This window comes from Ictidomys tridecemlineatus, chromosome 7 (assembly GCF_052094955.1).
Source record: "Ictidomys tridecemlineatus isolate mIctTri1 chromosome 7, mIctTri1.hap1, whole genome shotgun sequence".
In the NCBI taxonomy this organism is placed as follows: Eukaryota; Metazoa; Chordata; class Mammalia; order Rodentia; family Sciuridae; genus Ictidomys; species Ictidomys tridecemlineatus.
The window spans coordinates 167,959,000-167,968,769 of NC_135483.1; the positions used below are offsets into that span (position 1 = coordinate 167,959,000).

Genomic DNA, 9,770 nt, shown 5'->3' on the forward strand with positions numbered 1-9,770 from the left:
GTTTCCTCATGATTCTTTGACTAACTTTACATGATTGTAGTGAGCAGCCCCTGAATTAACCTGGGTAATCAAGTTTTTCAGAAGGGTGCCTGCACTCTGGAAGTGCTCTCTGTGTGTGGTGTGTGTGTGTGGGGGGGGGCAGTGTTAGTAGTATACATGTTAGTAGTTACAACTATACCCAGTGGATTTAAATTCCTACACTGTTAACACTTAATAGCAGATGAACTATGGACTGCCACGGTAACTATGGAAATTAAAAGCAAAGCAAAACAAAAAGGGCTGGGGATATGGCTCAGTGGACAGACACAGCCAGATGGAATGAGAATGCACTGGTCTTTGTCTTTCGACCAACATCACAGGGCTGGAAAATGATAACCACTTGGCCTCTTCTTCCTGCAAATTGCAGCTCATTTCTTCCAAGTTTATTGCATCACTGTGAGGATTTACAGAGGTCAGGCATGATAAACTTTATCACTAAGCAAATATCAAGACACAGTAAACCAAAGCAGCCTGTCAGCTCTGGTTTGCTGTTTATGGCCAGGTCTGGGTTCTGAAACTGGGGAAGCTGGAGTAAAACATGGAGAAGGTTCAGAGGCCAAGACATGTGAAAGAGCTGGAATTCTTTGGTAATGTACTTGAATCAGATACTGGCCATTGAAAATGGGTGTGGAATGGAGCACCTCAGCCTCTGAGGAATTGGGTTAATTTTCATACAGCGTGGAATTTAAAGTACTGGAAAGGGTTCCTGCAACTGGTGAAATTCAAGGACTTCCCTCTGATTATCCAACTGTCAGAGAAATGGAAGCTACACCAATAGCTGGGGGGTTGTAGCAAAGACGGAAGGGTGAAGCCCAGGCTCCAGCCTCAAAAACCCAGGTTTAGATCTTCAGGGTGGAGCTAGGCATTTATTTTGCGGTCACCTAGCGCCACCTATGGCTCAGTATGTTTAACTGCAATCACAAGAGAGGAGGCTGGGATAGCTTCAGACACCACGTTGCGATTTGATTTTGATTTTAAAAACTAGTCAAACCTCCCTTTTGCCCATTAAAGCTGTTTTCGTAGTTTTGATGTTTGGCTTTGTCTCAGCCGCAGCATTGTTTGTGAAGATCAATAATTCTTTCTGGGGCGCGGTCGGGGAGAGGGGATTTTGCCTTGAGATACAGACGCGTCATGAGGAAGGACCCAGATGCCTGGATTCCGTTTGTCAGTGTATTTTTAATAGCCAGGAAATTCTTCCCTCGACATTAAGTGGCCACGACGTCATTTTAAAACAATCCTGGGAGACTTGCATTTTCCCACAGTTTACTGGAAAAGGAAATTAGAAATCAGAGTGATTTCTGCTTCGTATTGTCCCACATTTTTTTTTTTCTCCTTCGTTTTTCTTTTACCCCTTGGTGCTGCGGATGAACCTAGGAATTCATGGATGCTCCAGATGTGTTATTCTTAGCATCACCTGGGGTAGGGAGAGACACTGGGACCAAGGGAACCTGGGAGTTCTGTGAAGGGCAGAAGAGGCAGGTGGGAAGTAGACATCAGGACTCAAGGAAGACTTTGGAGGGGACAAGGTGGGTTCTGGGTTCTGTGTTTTAAAAGAAATAAGTGCCTTTTAAGGCCGGGATGGCCTGGTTGTGAAGACGACTTGCCCTCAACCTCTGTGTCTGTGGTTCTTGCAGAAAGGATAGTCGTTTCTCATAAGGTTGATTCAAACAAAGCTACTTTCCTTTGGATATCTGTGTCAAGGTCACCTGCCTGCTTCAGTTTCTGGCTTCCTCTTCTCTCTGGTGCAGCCACATTGGTCTCTTGAGTTTCTGAAAAGCACCATGCTGTTCCTCACGAGGGGCCTTTGTGTTTGCCTTGTGCCTGAAACACTCCTCATGCTGGATCCCTTAGATCTCAGCATAAAGCTCACTCACTCAAGGAGGCCTTGTCCGATCCCTGTCACCAGGCCAGATCTCCCGGTGTCACGTTCACACTTCCTTGGAACTTTCATCACATGTGGGGTGTTGGGATCATAGAATTGTGGAACATCATCTCATCCCATGAGATGTGGTCATGAAGACCAGCATCTGCCTTCTCTCTCTTGTGGGTATGGGGCCACCCTTAGATTAGATTTAGCTAATCTAAAGGTGACCGAATGCGCCCAATCATCAACTCTTGATAGGATGAGGGGATTACATACTATGGGTTCTGTTTTTCCAACACAGCGATTCAGAGGGCCCCTGTGTCATGGTTCCACCCTGGTTGCATGGGAGAGAATAGTCAACACTCTGGATGAAGCTGTCTTTCCTCCTGCCCCCAAGTAGGATGGTGACTGTGCAGAGGCCTCTGTTGGAGCATAACAAGACTACAAACTCAGGAAGTTGGGGAGGGATTTTTCTCCCCCCACTAACAGAGAAAACCTGCTTCCCAGATTGCAGGGAAGAGTTGGAAAGATTAATTATGCCTGTCATGCAACCCTTTAGAAATTTCTCTTTTTTTTTTCTTAATTTATAGGCAAGAACTGGGAAAGGCATTCTTCATTGGGCTGCAGTATTTGCAGCAAGTTGTAGAGATGAATCTAGGAAAGATGAATCTTGGAAAGATGGGTCCAGAAAAGATTCTTTGTAGCAGGATCAGAGTCTGTAGCTTGGTAGCTGAGCTGTCAGGGGGCACCCTGCTCAGCAGTGTCAAGATGATCCTGGAAAACTTCACAGAATTTTGCAAAAACACTTGCTTCACATATCCCAGGGCCATGTGAATGTCCTGTCAGCATTGTTTGAAGTTTATGAGATGATTTTTATGTTTTATGGTTGCCAGCAGAAAGCATCTGGTTTTGCAAAGCTGGGACAATATGGCATTTACATGGTCAAATGTGAGATGTGAGAATGACTGAGGGAACCCCTAGGTCTTGATGGTTGTACCATAGTCATGGTGGTTTTTCTAAGGGTTGAGATCTAGAAATAAGAAGACATCCCGAACCCCGCTTAAGTTTTAGAAAATTAACTTCAGGGAGAGTTGTTCATGCTATATCCACAGAATTGGCTGAAATTTTGAATTCAGTCTGTTTAACACTTCAGTCCTTATTTTGACAAGAGAAATTCCCTAGTGTTGGCATTTAGGAATGTGTACTGTGTTTTTACTGACCACATAAATATCATGGCTCCCTTGAGGAAAAACCTTCCCCTGTGAGGCAGAAGGTAATATTCTAAAGTCCTGCCTTGCTCATAACTCAAGATCTGGTTCCTCAGAATATTGTTCCTAAAGTGCTATCTCTGGGAGGCTGCCTAAGGCAGCAGAGAAGAACTGGCCTGAAATGAGAGTCAGGGGTCCACTTCTGGCCTCACCGCTCTGTAGGCGCATACCAGGATAAGTGTGTCTTCTCCCATTTGGAGCCCACCTTCCTCCGTGTAAGATGACGAAGCTGATGTTCCCTTTACCACTAATGTCCCACAATCTAGGATCTATGAACTGGAGGTAGCAGTGCAGCTTGGTGCTAGAAAACAAAGCCTCTGTCCTGTTATGGGCTGAATTGTGTTCCTCCAAAATCGGTGCATTAAAACCCTACGCTCCAGTGCATTTGTATTTATAGATGAGGTCTTCAGGGAGGTAGTCAAGGTTAAATGAGGAGTGGAGTTAAGTGTGGAACCCTGTTCCAGCAGGACTGGTGGTCTTATAAGAAGAGGAACAGCGGAAATCTCTCTCTCCCTTTCTCCAGGAGTTCCCAGAGGGAAGGCCCTGCAGTGACACAGTAAGGTGGCTGTCTTCAATTGGAGAGAGAATCTTCACCCGACAACCAGATCAAGCCTGTTGATCTTGGACTTCCAATCTCCAGAACTGTGGGAAAGTTCAGTTCTGTTGTTCAGGCCCCAGCTCGTGGTACTCAATGAGGCAGTCTGAGCAGGCTGATGTGCCTCCGCATCCCTTTGGGGCTAGACTGATTTATTGGTCTGTGGCCTCGGTGGGAGTTTGTATTTAACTTTTTCCATTGGCAAAGTAACAGCAAAATAAATTGGACTCTGGAAAAGAAGACACTCCAGTGCTTTGGAATTTATAGGGCCATGTCGATCAGGGCCACAGTGAACAGGTCTTTCCCAAGGTAGTAGAGTCATTAATATCTCTGGGGTGTTTTCTCTGACACCAGGGGGGGTGTCTGACAATGTAGTTCAATTCTTACGCCATTGACTTTGAGCTATAAGAATCCCTAAGTTAAAGAGCTCAGTTGCATAAGACTTCCTCTATCTCAGATGCCAGTTACAAGTCCCAGGCCACCCATATTTCTGACTGACTGCCTGTAAATCACGAATTCTCATTACCCTTTCCTTAGGTTTAGTAATATGCTGGAATGGCTCACAGAACTCTTATGTTAACTTGATAAAAGGATCCAAGTGGGAATGGCCAGATGGAAGAAATGCATAGGGCAAGGTACAGGGCATGTGTGGCATGGGCCTTCCATGCCTTTTGCAGGAATACCTCCCCGTAGCACCTCGATTTGTTCACCAACTGGAAAGCTCTCCAAACCTTCTTGCTCTAGAATTTGTGTAATCCCATTCCTACTCCTCTGCCCCTACCCTAGAAGTTGTTGGGTGAAGCTAAAATTTCCAACTCTCTAATTTCTTAATTTTTCTGGTAACCAGCTCCTTCCTGGTGATATCTAGAAATCCTATCCTTAGTCACCTCCTAGTAAAAAAATCAAGTTTACGGGAAGGAACTCATTACCTATAACAGAAGACATTCTTATCACTCAGAAAAAATCATGTGTTCAGGTATTCTATGCCAGGAACTGGGGAAAAGACTAAGTAAATGTCTTATTATAGCTTAATATCCAACTGGATCATGCCCAGTCTTGGATGATCCTCTTGTACTGGTGTGGAGGAGCCTGTAGAGCTACCCTCTGAGCAAAAATTGGGCTTGAAAACCTTGAAATGATGTTGTTATTGACTAAAGAATTTTTCTGGGACTTCTGATGAAATAGCTTGATTGTGGGGCACTGGGTAGATTGGGCAGATGTGGAGCAAGTGGACTATAGATTACCGTGTTTCAGAAGGGAGGTCTATTCTGTCACCCCAAAGACCTAGATCACAGGACAAAGAATGTGGAGATGGGATATCTGAGTGGCCTTGGCTTCTCTTCCCTTGAGAGTTCTCAGCACTGCTTGGACAGCAAATGACCTCTCAAAACCGACCTATTCAAGGAGCAAGGTGGGTACTGAAGTACCAGAATAACAGTACATGTTACTCAAGTCAGAGGACTTGATATAAACCCTGAGCTTTCTGTGAGCCCATAGTAGATCCTGTCCGGAACTTTTTGGTGGGAAAAAGATATTGATATTGCATAGTGGGGTGGAGAATGCAGGGTCCAGGGACAGCTGTAGCTTCCTGTGAATGCGTTGAGCTTGACCCTGCTGGGAGGGTCATGCATGTGCCAGGCTGACCCCATACCAAGGCAGTGTACTTCAAGACCTGCAGTCAAGTCTTATTCACTCCCATTCATGTCTAATTTGGAAAGAGACCACATTGAACTTTAACTTCGTATTGTCCTCTGAAAGCTATTGTGTTAAGCTAATCAGAATATATTATTTCCTTTCTCCTTTAGCCAGCATGGACACTTCTACAGCAGAGTTCATTATGTCACTCCAAAACTACTCTCTGGGGAATCTTCAAGGTGAAGGATTTTTCTTGTCTCCAAGAAATGCTGCATAAGTTTTAAAAATTATTATTATTATTATTATCATCATTATGTTGGAGATCGAACCCGGGCATTCACTAGCTACATTCCCAACCCTTTTTATTTTTTGAGACATGGTCTTGCTAACTTGCTGAAGCTGGTCTTAAACTTGCCATCCTCCTGCCTTAGCCTCCCACGTCACTGGGATTACAGTTGTGTGTCACCACACTTGTCAAGAAAAACATTTTTTAAAAGTGGGTACCTCTTACTATTTTATGTTTTTGAAAGTTTGTTATCTATGGGCTATATAGAGATTTTCTATATCCAGAATACTTCATTTTTTCAGCATTTCAGTGAATTTATTGTATAAATACATACAAGATTGCTTAAGTATATTATTTCTATATAAGAGAATAAACTCTTCAGGCATATTAGAAGCATTTTTTAAAAACAAGATTATCTTGCTCATGAAAAATTTGTTATTTTAAATTGGCAAATAATAATTATGTATATTTATGGGGTATAATTTGATGTTTTGATCTGTGTTTATTGTACAAAGATTCAATCAAGTTAATTAACGTATCTATCACCTTACCAATTTATCAAATAACCAAAGAATATAACACTCAGAATTAATTGGATACTATATGAACATGTAGTATAACATTTCTGCAAATGTATAGATATTGAAGCCTGCACACAGTTTATGTCTGAATCCTGCCCAGACCTTAGTGGTACTCTATATGGGATGTATCCTTGCTAAAATTTAGTTAACATTAATTTCTTAGAAACAACTTGTCTGCAACCATTTATTTGAATACCTCTAGAGTTACTTTAACATCAATAGGAGCCTCATTCAAAACAGACCAAGAGAAAGACCCAAGGGATCACAGATTTTAGGTTTGTGGTTTCAAATGATCACAGTTGATGGGCACCTATTGCTTATTCTTTGTTGACATTTGCATATCCAGTACAGTACAGTTAGCTGCTCTGATCTTTTTTATGCCTCACTTAACAGGTGGCTGTGTGCACCCATTTGTATCTCCTAACAGCTAACTCTGCTTCAGTTGCCTTCTCTTGGGGGCTGAGATATCAAATTTCACTTTCCCCCATAAGAGGGCCAGCTCTTAGGTGGGAGATCTGATCAGGAGGAGTTAAAACTCTTTTATTCCCCCTTAGGCTTAGAGAATCTGTCAGAATTCTTAGGTGTAGACAACACAAACTCACTGATTTAAACCTATTCATTGAAATGACAATGGGTTGCTTATTCATTACTGGGAGAGTTGGAGAGCCAGGCTCAGAGTTCCAGCAGCAGGGCACCAGACCCCAAATCATGCTACAGAGCACTCTAGTGTAGACACAATTCCCCTTGTCCAGGCTGGATTCTATGCTCTGCTACCAACACAGCAGATTGTCTGCTCCAGGTGCTGGATGGCAGCTGCTGTTGCCATGGAAACGCCATCTTACTGCAGGTGGCGCTGCCTCTGGAGTGAGCCTCAGAGTTGCTGCTTCTTTGTGTCGCTAGCACCTGATTTGAACCTCAGGGTGGGTGCTTCCAGTTGGTAGATCCTAGATTCTGTGCCATAGCTGCCTGCAAAGGATGCTGGGAAAGGTAGCATCTGGCAGTTCAGCGTCTGCCGGAAAGTGGGCTCTGCCTTCCCTGAGGAGTCATAAGAAAGGCAGCTCTCCACACAAGCAGGAGTTTTAAAGGGCAGGCAGCCAGAAGGAATGACAGCTGTCTGTGATGTGGATCAAACTATCCACCTTTTGCCCCCACAAAGAGGATTGAAAACCTTGCTGCACACAGATTATTAAAAACCAAATCAAACCAAAATAAAAACTGACAATCCTAGCGGTGATCTCAAAGGGGAGCTTTATTCCTTTATTGCTTACTTTAGAAAATTCTCCGTGCTGTGAGAATTATTTCAAGTATAATTATTTAAAGTTTCCTAGATTAGAAGTTTCAGCTTCATTCAACTATTTTCTTTAAGGGAATTTTATTCTGCACACCCCTCTTGAAACCTACACTATTGATATGATGTGATATTGGGTTAGAATGGATTATTTTCTATTCATGAAGGTTTCTAATTTGTACATAGAGGCTATATTTCTAGAATATATTTCATTTCAGAGAGCAATCACTGTGTTCCTGAAATGAGATCTTGTTGATCAGGAGAGCTTCAGTCTTCAAAACTTCTGTGGGAATAATTAGGCTGACCCAATTAGCCAGCTTCTCTTGGGATTTTATAAAATGTCAGAAATAGAGCCAATTGGGCCACTTCTATTTAGATTTTTTTTAAAAGGTGTTATCTCTCACTAGACATGCACTGTGTCACTTTGTCACCTAAGGTTTCCAGTTCACTCTTGCACAGAGGTGCAGTCTCAGAGAACAGGGCATGTGGCATATTGGTGAGAAGAGGAGGAGACGGATGTGGCAGGAAGAGTGAGAGACCAGGGAACAGAGCTTCCTAAAACTGTGTCATCTAGGCCATTTTTGCCCTCCACTGAGCAAAAAACCTTTCAGCCTAGACCCATGATGTTGGGCAGGTTATTTCACACAGTTGTTCAAATTAGTTCAACATTGTAACAAATGAACAGGGGGATCATTCTACTAAGATTTCCACCTTCTCATCGATGACAGCACTTCTTGATCAAGAACGCCTAGGGAATAGAAAAACGAGGTAAATAAAACGAATCACTTTGTATACTTAACTCACAGCATTCATTAATTAGTGCATCAATTAATTCTATAATCATTTACTAAAAGCCTAGTATTCCTAGGGTCTATGCTGAGTGCTTTGCATTTATTATCTCATTAAAAAAATCCCTCCATTCTTGGTGGCTGAATGTGATGTGGAGTTTCACTGGTCATGTATTCATATGTGAGAATGAGAATGGGATCAAAATTGTAATGGATTACACCCCATGTTTGTGTAATATGTCAAAACACACCTTGCTGTTTTGTCGATCTAAAAACAACAAATTAAACAAATTAATTAATGTTAACAAAAATTTTAATAATCTAATCTTGTGAAGTCAATATAACCACACTTCCCTGAAGTAATGAAGCTTGGAGAATTTAAGAACCAGAACTAGACTTCGACTCCACATCACTTGAATTCCAAACTTTGTGATTCTAGACACGGTCTCTGTGACTTTTGGTGCTCTGGACCTTGAAGAGGCTGGCAGGCCGTTTCTGTCCTCAGACGTTGTTGAACATTAGAAAAGAAAAGAGACACTACCATGGAGTGTGACCTGTTCTACAATACTGGTATATACTGGAGTCCAAGGAGTGGCCTCCCATCTGAGGTCTAGGTGGGAAGGAGGTTCAGGAAGGCTTCTTTTAGGAAGTAACACTTGATTTAGGTGATAAAGATGAGCAAGTCATTTTAGCAGGAAGAGCATGTGTAAAGGCATGAAGATGTGAGAATCTGTTGGCATGACTGATATGGAGGGTGAGGGTGTGTGTGGAAACAGAAATGTGACAGGCAGAGAGACTAAAACAAAGCTAGAAGGATATACAGGGATAGTGCAGGTGAAGAAATAGTTGTAGATTTGGAGAGCTACAGAAGCTACAGAACTTGGTGACTGATAAGATGTGGGAAATGAGGGATGTATTGATTCTTCATTTTATTAATGATATTTAATAAATGTATGCTTTAAACAGACACTGCAGTGGAAGAGAGTTCATCCCTGCCCCTGAGTTGTACAGTGAATGAGACGGGAAGGATCAAAGGTATTACAGATTTCTACTTTCGATGAAGGGGACAGGGAATTTAGAAGAAGCAGTAGGTTGATGTGGAAAGATGCTTAGTCTTTGGAAGGTTTCAGTTTGACATTTCTGCACAAATATTCATGGGCCCATATGAAGCCTATATGATTTGTCAATGAAAATTTAGAACAATTGGTAGAGTAGAGGTACTTATTTGTTCATTTGATGTACAATCAGTGCACATTGAAGATTCCTATTCAGGTCTAGAATCTATCTCTTTATTGTCAAATGCACCATTTTTGGCTAATTTTGTCTCTTCTGCCATGAGGAAAAGGTAGGAAGGCTGCTATTATCATGATCCTATGGCTCTTCAGATTTTTGTTGGAACAATATAGATCTCCCAGCCTCTGCAGTT

At 42.3% G+C, this 9,770-nt stretch overlaps 1 long non-coding RNA gene across 1 annotated transcript; it reads left to right on the top strand.

Moving 5' to 3' along the window:
- Window positions 1-489: 489 nt before the first annotated feature.
- Window positions 490-4,006, top strand: LOC120892795 (uncharacterized). Its single transcript, XR_013423650.1, has 2 exons — window positions 490-626; window positions 3,695-4,006. It is a non-coding gene; the product is annotated as an uncharacterized LOC120892795 (long non-coding RNA).
- Window positions 4,007-9,770: the final 5,764 nt, after the last annotated feature.